General features: G+C 39.9%; 1 pseudogene; it reads right to left on the reverse strand.

Annotated features, from left to right (window-relative positions):
• Positions 1 to 2468: 2468 nt before the first annotated feature.
• Positions 2469 to 3172, reverse strand: LOC145688615 (small subunit ribosomal RNA; annotated as a pseudogene).
• Positions 3173 to 7788: the final 4616 nt, after the last annotated feature.

Raw genomic sequence — 7788 nt, forward strand, 5'->3', positions numbered from 1 at the left:
CTGCTCCTCACCCACTCGTACTCTTGGATCTTTAGAGTACCATGCTTTAGCGGTCGGAATAATCTGTATCGACCGGCACTTCGATATCGAGAGTGACATGTCAAGCTCCGACAGATACCGATGAACCACCCCTAGCGCTGACTGCAGGTGTTCGGCAGTATCAAACGCCAAGAGTAGGTCATCGGCATAAGCCAGAACGCCAACCTCAAATTCGCCTATTCGGAACCCCCCAGGGCAACCCTCCAGTCTCCGCAGCAGTTCATCTAGGACCAGATTAAATAATAGTGGACTAAGCGGATCTCCTTGCTTAACTCCACGCTTGATCTCAAGTGAGACATTATGGCCCTCTATCTGGGTAAGATTACCACTATAAAGTTCCCTAACCAGTTCAAGAAAACTCTCGGGAACGCCACGACTGCTGAGAGCCCGGAGGATTGCCCCGTGTGGCACCGTATCAAATGCTTTGCTAATATCCAGGATGCACAAAGCTATTCCTTTCCGCTTACCCTGCCGAATCAACTCACTCGCAAGGAAGCAATTGGACGATGTACTGTGCCCTCTGACAAAGCCCTTCTGAGAGCGATGGAGTGCAACAGTATCCTGCAGACGGTCTGCTAGAATGCCCGTGAACAGACGCATCAAGAGCGAGCCGATTGTGATCGGTCGCCAGTTCTCTGCCTTGGAGAGCTCTCTTTCTTGCTTGGGAATTAAGACAGTTCTATGCAGCTTCCATGCTGATGGTATTTTGCCTGACTTAAGGATGACGTTGAACAATCGCCAGGCCAATCTCAAGCGCTCCTCCCCCTTGAGATCGTCTTTCTTAACACTGTCTAATCCCGCCGCCGTATCGTTTGCAATACGCGCAAACCTCACTTTGAGCTCAGTGAAACCAATAGGCTCACAGAGCCTATTCTCTCCATTCGAAGCGACCGCAGAGAAATCAATGCCGCATTTACCAGCGACCGACCACAACCGCTCGTACAAATCTTGTATGCTTCTAGAAGTGGGTGTCTCATCAGTAAGATGACCAGACACCCTACCTTCGATTACCCGATCGACCAGGCGCTTGGGATCTGTGTTGAAGAGACGCACAGTATCCACATATTCCTGCACCTTTTTGTTTCTGCCACCGGCAGATGACTTCTTCTGAGGCTGTGGCTTCGAGATTTTAGTCCACTGCTTACACAGATGAACAATCCTGTTGCTCCATTCGTCCAACTGCTTCCCCGCGAGATCGTTGTCCCGCGAACACAAGAACACATCCATCTCCCCCTCCAGATCTCTCGCCTGGTCCCCAAGGATATTGAGGTCCACAGCTCTGTTTTCTACCGTGGGAGCAATCATACGTTGCTTCACCAGAGTTTCATCATCTGACTCAAGAAAATTCAATTCTTCTCTTGGAATTATAATTGTGCCGTTACAGCCCAGATAAGGATCACACTGGACTGACGCATCAACACTGCCTCCACTCTTGGACGCTAGGCAAGAGAGAGCCTCCCTCAGCTCTCCTATCTCTTCACAGGAGACCTCAAGCTGGTTGCGTACTCGCTGTAATTCCAACTCCCCGAGAGCCAACTCCGCCTCCAGTCTCTCTACCTCCTCCCTGAGACTAGAGGCAGAGGAGTCTCCCGCGGAGCCAGACAGCAGTCTATCCTTCAGAGCATCGTCTTCAAGGGCAAGAAATTGCTGCCACTTGTTATTCTCGGAGACCAGTCTCTCCTTCTCCCTCTGCAGATCAGCGACCTGCTTCTCTACTTTAGAACAATGCTCTTGAAGCCTAAGAATTTCGGCTTCTTGCTCCTCCAGCATGACTTGTTTAGATTGAGACTCACTGCGAGCTCTTTTCAATTCGTGAGAGAGTTGCTGAGGGTTGCCCTCTCCGCCCAGCGACCTAGCTTCGGCATTATTGTTGATATTGATGTAGTCATCCAACAGAGCACTCAAAGAGGCCTCTTTTAATGCGTCGGTATCAACCTTGGGGTCCAGGCGAGAGATCTCCTCACCTAGCCGGACACGACAGCCGCTGACCTCACCAGCCAAACGAGACGACACTTCTAGTCTGCCAACATTCTGCTGGCCCCTTCCCCTCTGGCTTTCTACTCTGGCCTCAGGCGGGATGAGACCCTTCAAGAAAAGCTTTCTTTTCTTGAATCTTATTTCATCCAGAGATTTCCCCTTCAGAGCATTGGCAGCAATAAGGTTTACATTAGGATCTCCTTTGTGTTTGCGACAGATCTTGATGACACGCGGCCTGTGTCAACAGGTAGCCTACGCTACCCTCGCCGATGACAGTGGCTCCCGTTCTTGCTGCTCGCTTCCCAACTAAAGGGAAGACACGGCTCACCTTTCTCTCCTTCGCCTGTCAAGATCAGTGGCTCGCGTTCAACGGTGTCAATCTAACTGATACGACACACTAATAAGAAACTTTTGACATCAACCACCGCAGTGGTGATGAATTGATAATGATCCTTCCGCAGGTTCACATACGGAAACCTTGTTACGACTTTTACTTCCTCTAAATGATCAAGTTTGGCCATCTTTCCGACACGTCGGTACCACCGCAAGACGGAGGTGCCGGGTATCAGTCCGAAGGCCTCACTAAATCATTCAATCGGTAGTAGCGACGGGCGGTGTGTACAAAGGGCAGGGACGTAATCAACGCAAGCTTATGACTTGCGCTTACTGGGAATTCCTCGTTTATGGGACATAATTGCAAGCCCCAATCCCTAGCACGAAGGAGGTTCAGCGGGTTACCCGGACCTTTCGGTCAGGGAAGACACGTTGATTCCTTCAGTGTGGCGCGCGTGCGGCCCAGAACATCTAAGGGCATCACAGACCTGTTATTGCTCAATCTCGTGCTGCTAGAGGCAGCCTGTCCCTCTAAGAAGACATGAACGTTGGAAGGAAAGATTCCAACGCCTAGTTAGCAGGCTAGAGTCTCGTTCGTTATCGGAATTAACCAGACAAATCGCTCCACCAACTAAGAACGGCCATGCACCACCACCCACTGAATCAAGAAAGAGCTCTCAATCTGTCAATCCTTCCAGTGTCCGGGCCTGGTGAGGTTTCCCGTGTTGAGTCAAATTAAGCCGCAGGCCCCACTCCTGGTGGTGCCCTTCCGTCAATTCCTTTAAGTGTTTCGTTGGAGACGGACGTGTTTTTTGGCTGCTCCGTGGTTGTATATGTTGCTTGAATTTTGCTATGGAAATGGATATTCTGGACTGTTTGGATGGTTGGTGATTAGGAATGACGACATGGCTAATACTTGGTTTCTGTAAGAGTGAAGTGAGTACCCAGCTAATTAATTATAGTGGTGACATTACTATTTAATATTTTTATGAAAGAGTTTTGTTATCTGGAAGGATGGCTGAGATACAACTGGATTCCCTCGGAAAATAATATGACTTAAAAGGAGCCATGTTCGCTTGGCTGGCCACCAGTTTAGTGTAATAGTGAAGTTTCTGCTTAGTTATATATTTATTATAACGATCTTCATATTCTATATTTTTATAGAGTAGTCTGTATATTCCCAAGGATGTTTCAGATACAATTGGATATTTGTGGAAGATAAAAAAAAATAAAAGGTGCCATGTTTGCTTGGTTAACAAGTGGCTTAGTGAATTTGCCCGAATATTCTAAATCTCAACAAACTCATTGATAATTATTATCTAACAGTGAAGATTTAGTGTTCAGTAATAAAAAACAATTATATGGGTGGATTATTTCCTCACTTTCGTATCGGATTGCAATGGATTTTTCAAAAAAATAATGATTAACTTTGAAGCACGTTTTGCCATATCAGATATATTAAAGATTTAAAATTAGTTTGTTTTTGGTGAAATAATTGTGAGTGGCTTTTGGTAGTATGTTTAAAAGTTTCATGGTATACCTGCTTTAAAATTGTAGTAACTTTATGGTGCTTTGATCCTTGATGTCTAAGATATAATCGGATTTAGAAAAGAAAAATTAAAAATATTATACTGTGAATATGGCGGGTGGCTCCTTCTTCTTCATGTTGAAGAATCATGGGAATGAAGCATGCTGGGACTAGGTTGCCAGATGTAAGAAAGTTTGCCAGTTTGTCGTTACTATATTTAAAATAGACGGTACAGAGCGATACGGCAGACTGAGTATTAAAGAGGAAATTTAGGTGTAAATGGTATTCTTGCTGGTTTTACTAGTTTGGATATTAATCAACGGAGCGAGGATAATTGAATTCGACGGTATATAAGGCTTGATGGTGGATTAATGTGGAAAATTAGGTGCAAATGGAATTTTTGCCGTTTTTTTCAGTCAGGATATTAGTCTACGGAATGAAGATAGTTAGATTCGACAGTATGTAGGTCTCGACGGTGCATTTAAGGGTGTGGTGTGAAGAAATGTAGTTATGGTGCAGATATAAAATAGGGTGTACGGTTTAATGAATTATAATTGATGCTGGATTGGATGAGACGGAGTGAGGTGTTTTGCTGATTCAGGTGTACTGTTTTAAATAGACATATAAGCAGCAGGAAATTTTGTGTCTAATTTTTCATGACGGTTGTCTAAATTTCTATATAATATATATCAATGAATGCGTGCTGCTTTTAGGCTGGATTAATTATTGTGCCTTTTTGGATTTTATGGAAATAACGTTTTAAAACAGTTGATTCCACAGTGTGAGATTCTCTACTTTTTTAACTTTTATAATTTGGTTAGAAAAATCTCAAACAAATTATTTTTATTGTGCCTTTAAAAATAATTGCATATTTGAATTTAATCGACGTTGGAAAAATAAAGTGAGATTTTATATATTTTGTGTGTCTGGAATTTATAGGTTAGAAATTTTCGGAAAGCACTTTCATTTTTAGGCATTATTTTTTATTGTGCCTCTAAAGATATTTGCAAATTTGAATTCAATTAACGTGGAGATAACATAATGAGATTTTATGTATTTTGAGTTTTTAAATTTATAGAAAAGGGTTTTTTCGAAAACATTAGCATCTTTAAGCTTGGTATTTTACTGTGCTATTAATGATAGGTACAAATTTAAATTTAATAGCTTTCAAAAAATAATATGAGATGTTGAATATTTTTTATGTTTGAAATTTATTTATAATAGTTTTCTATTAGTGCTTTCATCTTTTAGGCTCAATAATTTACCTGGCCAATTTTGATCAGTAATTGATTGAATTTATATATATAAATATTCGGGATTTGGTGCAGAACTTTATTCTGACAAATATGAGAATTACCGTACACATCTATGGATATATATTAAAAACTGAAAATTAATGAAAGAAATGTATATGGTAGTAGGGAGTTTTTCCGCCTACCTGGGAGTAAGGTTGTAAATTAATTTTTCTAATACTAATATTTTTATTTATATTTTAATTTTAATTTTTTGTATAAAATTACCTGTTATTTATATGGCTATCTAAGTAGGTTATATATAATTATTATCTCTTGGCAGTCTCTATTGGACATTTTCCTCTTAGTTGGGAATCATTTTGTAATGTTTGCTCTATTTGAATACGTCATTTTTTGTCTTTTGATAAGATATACGATGGCTGAAGGAGGAGCAGAAGGTTTTGAAATTGGGGGTTTACAATATTTAGAAGGAAAAACATTAATATTTTCTTTCCCTATGGTGGAATTTAGCTGTTTAAATCATCCGCAGCTTATTTTTTCAAATAAAAGGAAACTTTATAATCATTTAGAAGAACATCACGTTGGGGAGTTTTTGTTGGAATGTTCGGTATGTAAGGGTCGGTTTGACAAAACTCACTCAGCGGATTGTCATACACCCAAGTGTACGGGCCCTAAACAGGAATACGAGTATAAATGCCCATGGTGTCCATCCTCTTTTCAAAAGTTGGGAGGGTTAGCTACTCATCGTGCCAAGGCGCATCGGCAGGAGTGGAATGAGCTCAAATTGGAAAAAAGTAGGAAAAAAGTGAGAAAGAAGAGCAACAAAAATGGACAGAGTCAGATACACAAAAATTTAAAAATATTTTGGAAAAGAATAAGGATAAGGCAGATATTAACGAAATATTGTATAGGTCTTTTCCTAGCAAAACGTTAGCAGAAATTAGGAATAAAAAATGTCAGATGTTAAAAAAAACGAAAGTTACAGTAGAGAAAGCCTTGGCCGAGCTAACCCCTATAGAAATAGATATAGATGAAGGAGATGTGATGGGTAATGAGAGAGATGATGGGATGGATAAAAATAATGGGGTAGATTTTAATGAGGTTAAAAATGTGGAGGTAGAACTATTAAAGAATATGATTTTGGAAGAATTAATGGGATTGGGAGTTGAGGGTCAACAGGGTGATGTGATAGACTTGTTTAAAAGGTTAATAGGGGAAATAATGAAAAATACAGAAATGTTGTTGAAAAAAAGGGAAGAACAGACAAGAAATGTGAGTAAGGAAGAATATAGTTCTTTGTTAGAAGAGGTAGAGTGTAAAGTTAAAGAGTATAGGGATGAAAATTTAAGGCTAAAGGAAATGATTGGTAATAACTCAGAGAAAATCATAGCCGAAAAGGATTGGAACAAAGAATTAGAGGAAATAAATGAAAATTTAAATCAAGAATTAGGGAAGGTCCAACAAGAGTTACAATGTTTAAAATTAAGAGAACAAAAGTTAAGGGCGCTCAATTATAAATTAGAGGAGCAAGTAATGGAGTCTGAGTTGAAGGTTAAGCAGAAGTATCAGGAGAAAGTTGGGGAGTTGGAAAAAATAATTGCAAAATATGAAAAAGAATTGGTGGAATTGAGGGAAAGTATAGTAGGAATGGAGCAAGTTATTAAGGAAAATGAAGTAAAACTGAAGGAGTTGGGAAAAAAGGAGGTAATGGTGGATATGGGAATTAATACTGAAATAGTATTGGCAATGGATAGAGAAATTATTCATAGACAGGAACAGGAAAATGTATTTGAGAGAATAGTACAAGAGATAGTGGATGAAAGATTGGTTGATCAATTGGAGGGAGCTGAAGTTAGGAGAGGAATGGTAGAATATATGGAGAGTCTGTATTTAGATGGAATGAAAGAGATGGAAAAAAGGATGGATTGTACATTAAATGAGATGTTGAGAGAGGGTTGTTCCAACATTAGTGAAGTCTATGAAGAAGTGATAAGGATGTTAGGTTGTAGGATGTTAGGTAGAGGGTTGCACGCCAAGAAGTTGGAGTAATAATAAAACTATATTGATACCGAAAGTAGGTAAGGATCCACATGATGTAGCTAACTGGAGGCCTATTACTATTGCTTCGTTAATATGTCGTGTTTTCACTGGTATTATTGATAGTAGGTTAAATAAGGCTATACCAATTCATACTGCGCAAAAAGGATTTAGGATTGGAAACTCTACTTTAACAAATTGTTTTATATTAGATGATATTGTTAAAAAAGGGAAGAAAAGTACCCCTTTGTATGGATGTGTAGTTGATATTACTAAAGCGTTTGATATGGTATCCCAAAATTTGATAATTGATTGTTTACTAGGTAGAGGCATTCCTTTGATGTATTGCAGTATGATCAAAAGCTTGTATAGTAATAACTCTACAAATTTTGTTAAAACAGAGGTAAACTTACCAGTGAAAAGAGGAGTTAGGCAGGGTGACCCACTCAGTCCGTTGTTATTTAATATTATCATGGATGAGATTGTACGTCGGGTTTTTAGCACTGAGTGGGGTTATAAGCATGAAAATATAACACTGCCTCTTTTAGCCTATGCAGATGATGTGGTTTTGTTGGCTAATTCTAAAGAGGACCTCCAGAAGCTTATAAAATATTTTGTGGA

The sequence above is a fragment of the Thermobia domestica genome, chromosome 6 (assembly GCF_964235325.1).
Source record: "Thermobia domestica chromosome 6, izTheDome1.hap1.1, whole genome shotgun sequence".
NCBI classification, from domain to species: Eukaryota; Metazoa; Arthropoda; class Insecta; order Zygentoma; family Lepismatidae; genus Thermobia; species Thermobia domestica.